The sequence below is a fragment of the Triturus cristatus genome, chromosome 11, assembly GCF_964204655.1.
Source record: "Triturus cristatus chromosome 11, aTriCri1.1, whole genome shotgun sequence".
NCBI lineage: Eukaryota > Metazoa > Chordata > Amphibia > Caudata > Salamandridae > Triturus > Triturus cristatus.
The window spans coordinates 151,798,042-151,811,054 of NC_140594.1; the positions used below are offsets into that span (position 1 = coordinate 151,798,042).

At 43.1% G+C, this 13,013-nt stretch overlaps 1 protein-coding gene across 8 annotated transcripts in view; it reads left to right on the forward strand.

Annotated features, from left to right (window-relative positions):
• The window catches only part of PITPNM2 (phosphatidylinositol transfer protein membrane associated 2), a 1,082,174-nt gene that overhangs the window by 691,427 nt on the left and 377,734 nt on the right, over nucleotides 1-13,013 (forward strand). The gene's annotated exons all lie outside the window — the stretch shown is intronic.

The following is a 13,013-nucleotide window of genomic DNA, read 5'->3' on the forward strand; positions in this document are numbered from 1 at the left end:
ACAGTAGAAGGGACACGCGGCGGAGCCTGATTGCTGAGAATCAGTAAGCCATAGATAGCCTGGTGTGCCAGAGGCCTGTTGAATCCTGCCTGCTCTACCCTATCCGACTGGCCCGACACCACCCGTGGCAAAAGTGAAAGCAGCTGCAGCGTCCCGTAAGTGGTGCGCGCGCCACAGCGAGATATCTGTTTTCAATTATCGCGCACGCGTTTGGGCACAGTAATTGCAAACAGATGTCGCCTGTGTGGGTAACCGCAAGCAATAGGCCGTGGGCGGAGCAAAGGCAGGTCATGCGCCCGCCTTTGCCCAATTGCGTGCTGTCTTTCTTAGAAAGACGCACGCAAAAGCCAAAAGCCTGTGACAAAAACAAAACCACACACAAAAGCGTGTGGTGAGCTTTTCAAAGCCCCTTACAAAAAGTCTCACCAGAGCAGCGCATGCGCGCTGCTACAGGCTCGATCTAAAAAGCACACCTTATTCAAAAAAGCAGTGAAAGCTTAGCTTTTCTCTCACCTCTTGCCAGTATCTGTCACTTTTTGATGATATTTCATCAACTTCATATAATTCTGCCGCAATTAAACCATTATGGAAGCATGTTCTGTACTTATTTCAACGCTAGACAAAACATAAACACAATCGCATTACTATATATACATACCTTCATCCTGTGAGGTCCTAGTCAGCATTATTTTCTTCTCAGTGTCATATTTTACCAGGGATGGCATGACAATGGGGGTCAGGCAGTACCAGCTTCTGATATACAATGCACTCATTTCTAAAGGCAGGCTCAGTTCCTGTTAAACAGGTCTTCAGGTGTGTATGTGTGTGTCTCACTGTAGACGTGCACTGGTATGTCCAGTTTTGGAAGATCCAGCAATGTATCGTCAAAGGTCCTGATTACCAGAGGTTGAAGTGGGTGGGATCTATTGGGAACAATGTCACTAAGCTTTTTTTTACTTTTATCAAAACAGTTTCCATAGTTTTTCAAAACAGTTCCTGCACAATGACAACCTTGAGTTGCTTCGCGTTTAGAGGAAAGAACGGGGTCTTCTGCACTATGAATATTTTTTCTTTTTAGTGATGTATATTACTCTGCCTCCAAACTCACTGCCCCCGACCCCATGTTTGCTCAAGATCACAGTTCCCATCATTTTCTGCAAAGTGTTTAGAGATGAAATTGTGCAACAAACAGGGGATCCAGGTCTCTTTTTTCTTGGGTATAGTCAGGATAGGGTATAATTACTGCACCAAGTACATTGCGCACATGAGGTATTTGTATATACTGGTTGCGGTAAATAATATACCCTGTTCCTGCTCATTCGGAAATCGGACTCAAAGAGGCCCATCCATTGCATGGCTTCAGACACGTTTGCACAGACACTACTTTGCAAAAACCACTGCCACGGTCTGCAGCACACATTCCATAACGAAAAGGCACACGAGTCTGTCACCAATCCGAAGCCCAAAACTCCCATTGTGCACTCCCTCGTCCGCCATTGGTGCTCACAGTGCACTCTATGCACTCCTCCCTGCTGCAATGCCTTCCTGTCTCGGCGGTACATTCTCAATCTGCCACCTGGGTGGGCTGCCCACACATGCTCTTCTCCATCACACATGCCCCTAACAATTCACCGCTGTCTCCACGCTGGTGTATCTGGCAACACTTAGTGCAGAATGAAAAAGAAAACGATAGTAAAACAATTTCATTATCGTTTAATTTTCACTGGCAGCCGATGCTGCCGAATCTAGGGTGGGGCGGGGCTAGGCAATCCTCTGTTGACAAGGCAGAGCCTGGGAGGAGGAGTGGAGGGCATTTGTAAATGCGCATTTCTGTTTGGCCGGCCAAACAGACATGCGCATTTAGGTTTCTCCAACCCAGCTGCATTTCACAGCCAGGTGGCGAAACGGCAAAGACTGTGTCTGAACGAGTGGCAAACCAGCCCGCTCAGGGCAATCCCCACGCTGCTCCCATAGCATGAATTGTAGCATCTGGATTGTATGGGGGAGTCTGTGATGGTACTGCTGGGAGCAGGAAGAGCAGAAAAGCACCGAGGCGCAAGGTGGCAGATGATTAATTCCCCACCCCCACAGCCGCTGCCCCGCCACTGTACATTGGCAGCAGCCGCAACTCGTGTCTGCTGTGTAAACGGTTACTACATACAAGTGTTCTGGAATTCCCGCTGGATCTGGTAGTAGGAGTTGCTTTTCCCACTGGGAACTGGTTGCATGGAAACACCATCGCCCTGTGATGTTTATCCCAGAGATCTCGACTGCTGAAAGCAGCTGAAATCTCCAGTGGATACTGTAGGGGAAAATGAGGAATTACCGTGAGAATCTGAACTGAAATTACCAATTCCTCTGTTAATTCCACATTTCCCAGGAGATTCTCAGAGCTCACCCCGAATCCCTATGAATTCCACACTCCCAGAATGACTGGGACCCCCACCCTCGGTATGCACCCTTTGCTGGTCTATAACTGCTGGAAAAGGTATTGCTCGATTAGTTAGTGCAACAGGATACCGGATACTAATGACCCTGCTTACAATGTTGGGCGGACCGGAGTCCGTCCGATATCGTTTGGGAACTGGAACCGAATGACCTCCTGTCGTCGGTTCCAGCCTTGCAAGTAGGATGCGACCAAACACTGTTCTGTCGCAATCCTATTCTTTACAATGGAAGCATGCATTCCGACCGGAATGCATGCTCTCATTGTAAAGAGCAGAGGTGCCGATCATCCCTTGCACCTTGAGGTGCCTGCCACCGGGTACAGGGATCAGCAGGGGGGCACCATAGGTTCTCCCTAGGCTGCCATCCGGAGGCCTTGCACCCATGGGGGCCCTGCTAGTGGCCCCCAAAGTCAGATTCCCACAGCCTTTTTGTGTTGGAGAGGCCGGCACAGAAAGGCTGTGGAAATCTTCCATCACAATCCCTCGGCCAGAAAGAGCCACTGAGTGATTGATGGGGGATTTCGGAATGGCAGTCGGGCTCTCCGAGCCCGTCGGAGGCCATTCGGAAATCCGGTATGGATTCCTTTCCGACCTACCCCATCAAAATAGGTCAGTCGGAAAGGAATCCGAATGGGACATTTTGATGCGGTCGGAACGGCTCCGACCGACAGCATCGAAATCAGCCCCTTAGCGTTGAATTACTTTATATGGTCAGAATGATTAAATGTATTGACATCCTGCTAGAGGACTTGACGAGCAGTCTCTACAGAGTAATACAACAGCACTAAAGCTCCACCATATATTTATATGTTTATGCTCTTTTTATTATCCTTAAAGGTTACAGAACATAAATCGTGATAAAAGTCTTTCAAGAAAATACACCTTCACTGCATTCCATGTACATTTTCAAAATCTTTTTATTGATTTAAAAGAGCACAAGCAATTAATCACTGCTCTATTTGTTTAAGTATTCTGCTTTGTGGCTTAAAAAGCATTGTTTCGGGGAGGAGTCTCAAAATGATGAATATTTATGACCAAGTCACACCTTAAGACAATGTCTCGAAGGAAAAATACTCTGTCCCTATACATGTGTAGTTTGGGAGTGCGAAAGGTCAATCCTTTAGGTATTTTGTACTACGGATAGTGCTTAATTTGTACTGGTGGCTGCAGGTGGTGGGTACCAGGACTTATTTTTCACCATCAGATTTTGACCCCGTGCAACAAAAAGAAAGTTGGAAACGGGAGGAAGGAGGAGGAAGAGAAAGGTGGGTAAACGGTAGTACAGGGAGGAATGCGGGATTAAAAGGAACATGCAAGAATGAGATAAAAGAGACAGGACGTTGAGGATGAGGCAAAAAAGAGCCATGCTGTGGGATGAAGCCTGGACAACGTTGGTATTTGGAATCCCAGCATTGAGGAATATTCTACTAAGAAAAGCTTTGGACACTGCACTTACTTTCTTAGAAATGAAACACTGAGTTCAGATCAAAAGGTATTGTTACCTGCAACATACTTAATTTTTTTTCAGGATTTGAGAAAAGGGGGTTGTTGTGGAAGAGCTAGTCTTGATTGGTAAACAACATCCGGAACATGTTTTTCCTTAGGGAGAGCAATAGCTAAGAAAGAGCCAGCCCTTAGTCCTCATGTCTCTGCCCTCCCAGGAATGCAAAGTATTTCTTGTATTACTACAGTGCAAAGGTCAAGGTTCATGTTTTCACTTTAGTGCAGTTTAGCTCACCTGAGAAGTCACTCTTTATTAATTAAATGTTACAATCGCTTTATTAGGAAAATAACTGGGACAAACTCATAGGACCTATTTAATGCGAGTTTATGTCATTTCTTGGATTTAACATCTGATGCTCTGGTTTTGTTTAAATATTTTACTTAGTAACGCCTGCACTTAAAAACCCAGCATACAATAATCACGTATGCAGCTCTGCTGGTAATATGCTTTTTATTACCAATAAATATAGAGAATGTTATAAAGTGTTGTTGTAATTTAATCCCCAAAATGCATATTAAAAATATCTCAACAATTGTGTTGACGCCAAAATATAGTTTTTTTTTTTGTACAATGGGATGGGTAGGGTTGCTGGCAGGGTAATATAGATTCAGTTGAGAGTTCCACATTGCCAATGCATGGGTCTTGGCCTCTGTGGAGGTTGCATGCATGCAGGAAGGGTTTCAGAGTCTGGTTTTGGCTCGGGATCTGCCGGGTCGATGGCTGGGATACTTGATATTCTCTTGAGAATAACACATTGCCAGTATGTTGCCCATCTCTCTCTGGTTGTTGCCTACAGGAAGGAGAGCTTGGGGAGAATTGCCAGATGTGGCCACTTGCTGCCCAGATTTCATAGAAGTGGCAGCGTGCTATGCGTTCTTATCAAAGTGACTCATTGGCAGTGAGTTCAGTGCTTTGGTGAGTGAGAGGCCACCAGGTGGCAATTTGGTTGATTACATATGTGCTGTCACTGTTGAAGGTAGCATGTCTCTGAGGCTGTAAATCAAACAGTCATGGTCAGTAACGCAGATTTCCACTTACATCGACTCCAAAATATCACTTCCAACACACAGCGCTGTCACGGTAAGCATGAATAGGGAAGTATAGATTTGCCATTCTTAACTCCAAATTTAGTACCTTGATTGTTGGTTTTCAATATTGTAAAGTTGATGTAAGTGCAGGTCTAGAAATTAAACTCAAAATGTTGCTATCAATGACATTGTTGAGATATTTTTAATATGAATTTTAGGAATTACGATGCCCCAACACTTAACACTCTGTAAAAGTGATAAATATATGGTAATAGTTTTATATATTGATTCCCTGACTGGTAATCTTTCTGTAATTCTCATCTTCGACCTAGAACCATCCTTTTGACCTTGTACCCAGCTCAACCTCTGGCTTTTTCAAGTAGTTTTTAGCAGAATCGGTGGTGACCGTTGCGGCACGTGTTCCCTCAGGAGTCTACAGGGCTGATTTTGATTGGTATGCATGAGCAATTACTGGTAAATACTGATACCTTGGGGTGCGGCATTTACTGGTTGTAGAAAATATCTTACAATCCAAGTCATAGCCCTACAAATAAGTCATAACATCTGGATGCGGTATTTACCGCAACAAACGCCACACGTTTTGACTCTTCACCCCTCCTCGGCCCGATAAATTTCCTCAGGTTTGAGCTCCTGAAATTGAATTAGGGGAAAGTTGCAGGAGTTGCTGTGATCATCGCTAGCCGTAAATGCCGCTGGATAAGTACCCCTCACGACAATTACTGCATTACTCATAATTCTGATCCCTGCACGAATCCTGTTTGCATAGGGATCTGATTTTAGCTCCCATGCTCGTAAGTAGGGACCGTATCTGCATACGAGGATCAAAGGTGGACTTTGCTGCAGCGCGATCTGGAGACACCACTGCCTCTGAATTTCAGTAGGGCTGGGAAAAGTCAGTCACATGTCAGGTAAACCACAGCCCAACTTCTGTAGATTTTTTTTAGAAGATGCTAATCTTTACATGAGCATAGGTCTATGGACCCAGGCTTTTATTTATATTCTGCTGTTCTTGTAGACAATAAAAATAAAAACGTTGTTTTTAGTATCACGTAATGTTACAGTTCTGACTTTACTGATTCTCAATTTACCCATCACAGAAGGAAGAAAGACTGAGTTTGGTTTGGTCACCAATATGTCAATAGGAAGCGCTTAACTCGTTTAGCTATTTTACAGCAGGTGACAACACCTACACAGCATGAACTATGAATAGAACTTGTCTGACAAACCGCTTCCGCATGCATCACCTTTATGAGACACCATCTCTTCCCTGAGCGTCTCTTTGCAGTGTGTATGTGGGTGTCGTGTCACGGGGTTGTCAGCCCGATTGTGGTGTATGGTGCTTTACTCACTTTCCTGCCAGCTGCTTGGCTTTACTCTGCAGGGAGCGGATCTGTTCATTTCTCATCCACAGCGAATCTGACAGGCAAGAGGCCTTGTCTTTGTGAGACTTTAAGTGCAGCGCGTGACTGCATTGCTGTGTTTTGGAAGGGCCCTTGGATGCATGCTTGATTTCACTTTCCCAGTTTAAGGAAGAAAGATCTCTGGGCCAGAAGTGCAAACCCCGAATCCACATCGGAGGTCAGGACTACAAAAAAGGGGTTTCATATGTACCAATCCAGTTTTAGGAGTCGGTAAAGTTTTATCGACTGCTAAAATGGGATTGCGACTGGCTACCCTTCCGATATTTGGAAAGGGGCTGTTATATCTAACTCAACGTTTGTAAATGGTTCAGACGGAGTAGGCCGTGGTCCACGGGGCCAGGGCTAACTCTCAGTGTAGCTTTCACACAGCCCCATTCCCTATAACGAAAATTGCCTGCTTTAAAAAAAAAAACATGTATTTAAATCAATCACAAACATGGTGTTCTGCTGACCCTTGTTCATCCCTGTGATTTTGTCCAATCACAGTGACTCGTAATTTGCGAACTGCCTCATAAATGCTAATGAAGTGGGTCGGACTGCAGCCCGCTCAGATCCGGAATTTTACAAACTGACCTATAAATACACAGGTCACTTAGCAAAATGAACATTGGTCACAAAAAGACTGGTTGCAAATTGTGACCGATGTTTGCAACCAAGTATAATCGTACATCTGACCCGTAATTTATTTAGATGCGTATTTATTTGCCTTTTAAATAGTGTTTTATAACCCTTCAGTACTTATACCAAGGCTGTGATAGTTCTGTTTAAATACATTATACGTAACGTTTTGTAATCTGGATAACACGAACATCTAGAATGGACCGAGCCCTCCTGGACCTAGCTTTGGCACCCCTGAGTTAAGAATTCTGAAACCCTGGTTCATGACAGCTATGAGGAATCACAGAAATTAGAATTAAAAGCCATAAGCAACTCAATAATGTTCAGAGTGGATGTGGAAAGGGCTCAACATTGTCAAACGAAGTAAGGGGCAGTAAACATTTGAGATACCCTTGGTTACAGGAATGTTGCCCGTCTCTAGACTGCTGTATCTTTTCCATCTCCCTGTGCCTTCTTCCCCTCAGACAAAGCAGTACCTCTCTTATGTTCTCACTTCCCTATTCACTTCCATGGACACATCATTTATCCAGTTGATGAATGTCCTGGAATAAAGTACCCTCTGCTGTACATTACAGGGACATTGCAAGTCACCAAGGAATTATGTGACCATATAGAGAGAAATGAGACCAAAAGATGATTCCTTTGTAACGTAAGAGATCACTATGGCGTCTTGTAATATCCTTTTAATGTGCAGCAGAGGGTACTTTATAACTTATAATACATAGTCACACCATCACCGTTCCCATAAACTGCCTAAATCCTTGTGGTTTTTGGTTTCATATAAAAGAGATAATATGGTTGCAGACATGAGAAATAAGAGTGAAATCTGTAGTTTAAAAGTAAGCGTACCAAAAAGCAGGTAGAAATTTCGTACACATAGTTATCAAAATCACCTTAGAATGTGTGGAAACATGCAGAGACATTCTGTCTTACCTCTAATCACCTATATTGTTCAAATAATAAACATGTTGCCATATATCTTTCCTTTTAACTGATCCCTGATTATTTTAGAAAAACAGATCATAAGAGCAAACAGCCAGTTATTTTCATTATTTATTAAACTGCAGCTGCAGTGATACTCATTGGCCCACCTTTCACCTTCTCTGCTGGCTCCGGCAGCAGGCAGCATGGCATAACTACTCAACTGTAAACAGTTGTGCAGCTAAGTCATTTCCAAGCGTGAGTAGCTCGTCCAGCCCAGAGTTTTCTCTTGCATTCTGGGATATATAGTCCCATTTCCCCAATATAAAATCAGGACTATGAATTCCAGCATGAAGAGCAAACGACCTGGACTGGAGGAGCTACATATGAAATCCATGCAGTAGTACAACAAAATGTGGCATTTGATACCTTCCAGAGGTACTTTACATCTGCATACCTCAGGTTATCTAAAAATTGAGTAGCTGAACAGATATAAATTCTTACGTCTAAACTTCAGGCTGTTCTGTGTCAGCTTTGGGTAGCTCATCTTGTCCTAGTTTATCTGTTGCATTTTGGTACTTGCGGTCCGGCATTCAGAATGGGAAAGTAAAACTACAAAAACACATTATGAAGAACATGAAGGATCAAGACTGAGAGAGCTTTCAAGATCCCAGTTCAATGCATAAGTAGCTAATCTAGACAATGTTTTATTGCTTTGCATGCTGGGACTTGTAGTCCTGATTTTATCATAAGATAAACAGGCCTACAATTGACAAAATACACAGCAAAATTCTGTACTGGGTGAGCTTCTCCTGCATGGAACTGGAAAGCACAAGCACTCTGGACTGGATGAGTTACTCGTGCCTGACATGGCTTAAGTGAGAACTTTGTCTCTGGAGTAGTAGACTTGGAAAGTGTATTGTACAAGGAAACTTAGATGCTACATTCAACTAAGCACAACTGCACATTTTTAGTTTAAATTAATGTGGGAAAAGGCTAGTAGCAACTGTATGATTTCACAGAACAATAAAAAATGTGCAAACAACTATAAATTGTAGGAAATATATATGGAAAAATACAGATATAAATATTAAAAAACAGAAGTGGAAATACTAATTCTGAGATGCAGTTCGGGACCCTTTTGAAAACTTGTCTGATAAAAATTGCAGAAACTATTACCATTAACCGTTTCTACCACATTTAGATTTCTCACCAGTATTTCTGGCATTAAGCATTAAACCCATTACCGTAAAAAATCTCTATTAGGATACATGCAGTATTATTGGGTTACAGCTTGGAATTACTACTACAGCTCCCTGCAATTGGTGCAAGTGGTTGTAATTTTGTGGAGCTAAACAAATATCTGATATTGGAATAAAGTACCCTCTGCTGTACATTACAGGGACATTGCAAGTCACCAAGGAGTTCTGTGACCATATAGAGAGAAATGAGACCAAAAGATGATTCCTTTGTAACGTAAGAGATCGCTATGGTGTCTTGTAACATCCTTTTAATGTGCAGCAGAGGGTACTTTATACCTTAAATACATAGTCACGCCATCACCGTTCCCATAAACTGCCTAAATCCTTGTGGTTTTCGTTTTCATATGAAAGAGATAATATGGTTGCAGACGAGAAATAAGAGTGAAATCTGTAGTTTAAAAGTAAGCGTACCAAAAAGCAGTTCGAAATTTTGTTCAAATAGTTATCGGAATCACCATGCAGAGACATTCTGTCTTACCTCTAATCACCTATATTGTTCAAATAATAAACATGTTGCCATATATCTTTCCTTTCAACTGATCTCTGATTATTTTAGAAAAACAGATCATAAGAACCAACAGCCAGTTGTTATTTTCATTATTTATTAAACTGCAGCTACAGTGATACTCATTGGCCCACCTTTCACCTTCTCTGCTGGCTCCGGCAGCAGGCAGCATGGCATAACTACTCAACTGTAAACAGTTGTGCAGCTAAGTCATTTCTTATTCAGGCGACTAGAGACATCACAACTCAAATGGAATAAGAAAATTGAACATGGACTTATCTACACTACTTACCGGACAGTAAATCCAATTACAAAACCACTCTTAAAGACTATCATGTCTCAATTAAACAGGTCCAAAGCGTGTTCTTCGCTAACAAAATTAATTCCTCTGACCATAGCTCCTGTTCTATCTTTCAGATTGTGGAGTCCTTTCTCTCTCCGCAGTCCCGCCACAGGGCAATTGCCGCGTCCCAAAAGCTGTGCAATAGGCTAGCAACGTTCAAGACAAAAATCACTGATATCCAGTGATCACTCCCTGCTCTGCAGGAGAGTCCTCCACCTATCTGTCATATGGATCCTGACAGCCACAGCAACAGGATTCTCTAGTTCAGGTCTAGCTCTTTAGAATAATCTAGGGAAGCCATTCTGAAATGTAAATCGGGCTCCCCTCTGGATGCCTGCCCCCTACTTTGTTAGCGGTGGCAGTATATGTTATCAATCCTGTGATCAACCCCATTTTCAACCATTCTCTTTCTTCGGGGTTCTTGACTGCTGCTTGGAAACTGGCTAAAGTGGTCCCTTTGCTCAAGAAGCCGACACTGGATCCCAACATCTTTTGCAACTAAGGGCCCATTTCACTTCTACCGGCCTTCACAAAAATGCTGGAAAAACTGGTTAATGCTCAGCTCTTTGAGTTGCTAGAGCAAGGCAACTTGTTACATCCTAGTCAATCTGGCTTTCACCCCCAACATAATACGGAATCAGCAGTTCTGGAGATCTCTCACGATATTAAATGGTGATTAGATTCGAGGGAAATGCAGTCTTGATTCTTCTTGATCTTTCTGCCACCTTTGACACTGTCCCACACTCTATCCTCCTGCACTGACTGTCTGCCGTGGGTGTGGGAGGTATTGTGTGCGACTGGTGCAAATCCTTCTTGGACTCTAGAGACCAATCAGTTTGGCTCGCCCCTTTTTCCTATGAAGTCAAGGCAGGAATCTTGGGTAAGACCTACACTTTTTTATGTCTTTATGTCCCCTCTGGCCTCTGTAGTTAAACAATTTGGGTGTAAATCATCTTTTATGATACCCAGTTGCTCTTTGCCTTCAGTGGATCCCATGCCTCAATTGCAACAGCTTTTCCAGACTACTCTGCATCCAATCGAAAACGACTCGCATTCAGTCAACTTACGTGTAACGCAGAGAAAATGGAAATGATCTCATTTGGATCACATGTGTCTAACTGGTGGGAAGATCTTTGGCCCCCTGCACTGCTGGCCCCGCCACCTCCATCTTCAGTAGTTAAAAACTTGGGGGTGAAGCTGTACACCACCCTTTCCATGCGGCCGCAGATCTCTGTGGTGGTGGGCCAATGTTTAGCTGTGCGCCACACTCTGAAGAAATTCCTTTCCCTCCTTCCTCTGGAGACTAGGAGAGTGGTGAGCCACACGCTGATCACCTTGCACTTTGACTACGCTAACACCCTCTGTTTAGGAGTTGGGGAGGCTCTGGTGAATCGCCTGCAGGTGGTCCAAAATGCAGCAGCTAGGCTTCATTTGCGTCTACCTAGGCGTTCTTCGATCTCGTCAGCCCTGAAAGCCCTCCCTTGGCTGCCAGTCAGGAAATGGATCCAATTTAAAGCTCTTGTTCCCATTCACAGAGCAGTGTATATGTCCAGCCCTGGTTATCTGGCTAATAGATTTACCCAGTATCTCTCCTCCACAGTGCAGCGCTCTGCCTGGTTTCTTTTGATTCCTAACTTTAAGTGTGTCCAAAGCGGTGGGAAAGCGTTCTCTTTTTGGGCTGCTAAAGTATGGAACGAGCTTTCATGAGAATTGCATCTGATCACCCTTGAGACTATATTGCGCAGAAAACTTAAAACTTGGCTTATCTCTGTGTGGCATTAAGGCTTGTGTTTTTTGGGGTGTGTACCACGGGGCTCCTCCCGTTAGCGACCGGACACTCCTCGGAGTAGCCGTGCGCTCTATAAATCTCCCATTCATTCATTCATACAGGAATCCCAGACTCCCATATACTACAACTAAGGCTCTAAGTTTTCAGCCACAGACAAAAACATCTATTTTCCTGCCTCTGTTTTCAAATATGGACAAATACTGAAAATAGATTTTCTTTTAGATGATTCTCACTAGTGTCAATCATGAACGCTAGGTCAATAGCTGCGTCAATTAACAGGAAGTGGGGGGGTTAAAAAATGTAAAACAAAATTCTAATGAAGCTTAAATAGTTGCAGTAATACAGCTGTTTAAGCTGGTCTACAATGTACATGGTTTCAAATGACTGCATTGTACTGTAAATGGCTTAAACTCATTGGATATTCTAACATGAGTAAACATTTGTCAGTTAAATAAATGTGGTAATATGCCCAATGCAGTTTATTATTTACACACAGCACAAAATAAATATGGATGGATACAGATAAAATTATCAAAAAATTAATATGAATAAATACAGACAGGAAAGTAAAAAAAAAAAAAAAATACCATAAAACCTGGGAGCCCAAATTATAACCAAATGACCAGAGCTGGCAAGTAGCCAATGGGCGTGCAAGACACCTTAAATTAACCCGTACTATTTAGCCGACAAGTTGCATTCTGCACGCTTATCAAAAGATTTTGGGGTGCCAGGTCTCCAGTTTCCTGCAGGGACCGCTCTAGTTTTTCGCCAGCACGCCCATCTCGTTGGAAAAAGAAACAACTTACATTTGTAAGAGACTGCTTTAACATATAACTTCACCTAATGGCGACTGTTGTTGCCCATCTCATGGCGTTCCTAGTTTAGTGACAGATAAATATTTTACATCAGGGGCGCGCCCCCTGAGAAGTGCAGGGTGCATACATGCCAACTGGCCAGCTCCAGCGGGAGACTCTCAATTTTTAAAAGCAAAAATTGATTTGTTTTACCTGTCTCCAGCCTAATATTACTCCAATTCAATGTTTGTGATGGAGGAAAATGAATACCCCCCTTTTTTGTTCCACTAACTCCCTCATTCCCGTTTCATAATATTGGCATGTATGTCTCAGGCAGGCAGCTCTGAGATACTACATGCG